The 1,375-nt window shown below is 39.2% G+C and overlaps 2 non-coding genes across 2 annotated transcripts; both read right to left on the reverse strand.

The window, feature by feature from the left end:
• Positions 1–357: 357 nt before the first annotated feature.
• TRNAA-GGC (transfer RNA alanine (anticodon GGC)) lies at positions 358–429 on the reverse strand. Its single transcript has one exon. It is a non-coding gene; the product is annotated as a tRNA-Ala (tRNA).
• Positions 430–1,102: 673 nt separating this feature from the next.
• Positions 1,103–1,174, reverse strand: TRNAV-CAC (transfer RNA valine (anticodon CAC)). Its single transcript has one exon. It is a non-coding gene; the product is annotated as a tRNA-Val (tRNA).
• Between the last annotated feature and the right edge of the window lie 201 nt (positions 1,175–1,375).

Consider the following 1,375-nt stretch of genomic DNA (forward strand, 5'->3'; position numbering starts at 1 on the left):
ATATTAGTTACATCTTTACAATATCTTTATGTCTTCTCTGTTCCGTCTTTTGAAAAATTGAAAATGAGAGTAAAGGATTTCCGGCCTTTTGCTCCCTACCCTTTTAGTCGCCTTGTACGCCACGCAGGGAATACGTGGCAAGTATACTTTCTTCTCTATCCCCAGGGATAACAGCATCTGGTGTTCCCAGACGGTCACCCATCCAAGTACTGACCAGACCCAACGTTGCTTAACTTCCCTGATCGGACGATATATATATATATATATATATATATATATATATATATATATATATATATATATATATATATATATATATATACAACACTGAAAGCAATGAATTTCCCAAATAGAAAATGGAGGCGCCGGGGTTTGAACCCGGGTCCTCTCGCATGCCAAGCGAGTGCTCTACCACTGAGCTACGCCCCCAAGAACATTTTATGGGACTTAGTATTATATAAAGCACTGAGATTACCACGGCAAAATACTGTTTGACCGACCGTTGCCGATTAGCCGGCAAAATAACCACAGGGTAAATCTCCATGTTGCTGTCGTGTTTTCCTCTCAATTTTCCACGAAGAAATGAGTTTTACTTTTTAATTTCGTTGCAATAGACTGGAACTAAGCAATAGACTGGAACTAAGCAATAGACTGAAACTAAGCAATAGACTGGAACCAAACAATAGACTGACACTAAGCAATAGACTGGAACTGAGCAACAGACTAGATCTAGACAATAGACTGGAACTAGGCAATAGACTGGAACTAAGTAATAGACTGGAACTAAGCAATAGACTGGAACTAAGCTGACCTGGTATGAGGTCAGAGCCCTCATTATCATCCCTGCTAACTACCGGAAGCAGATTAAGTCGTTCCACAACCGATGTCCGGCCCATGTTAACTCTGATGTGCCCAGCAGTTGGAGGAGGATCGCCAGAAGCTTCTGGAAGATTTCAAGGACGTCTTGGTGGACCTGACCCTTTCAGATAAGGTCGAAAACCTCAATTCATTGTGAAGATCTTCACTATAACGTTGGACGAACATACTGAATGTTGCACACATGTGATGCGGACAAAATGAAACAAGAAAAAGACAAAAATTATGTCTGGTGTGGGTCTCGAACCCACGACCTTGAGTGTGTGAGACTCACGCTCTACCACTGAGCTAACCAGACAATAGAAAAATACGTCTGTTTCTTCAATTTGAATTAATGAAAATCTTTGCGAGGCAGCGTTAAGAAAAGAGAGATGTCTTTGACAAAATTTACTTGTTTGGCTCCTTCTTCTGTTCCTCAGTATCGAAAGTAACCATACTGAAGGATATATATATATATATATATATATATATATATATATATATATATATATATATATAT

This window comes from Panulirus ornatus, chromosome 58 (genome assembly GCF_036320965.1).
Source record: "Panulirus ornatus isolate Po-2019 chromosome 58, ASM3632096v1, whole genome shotgun sequence".
Taxonomy (NCBI): domain Eukaryota; kingdom Metazoa; phylum Arthropoda; class Malacostraca; order Decapoda; family Palinuridae; genus Panulirus; species Panulirus ornatus.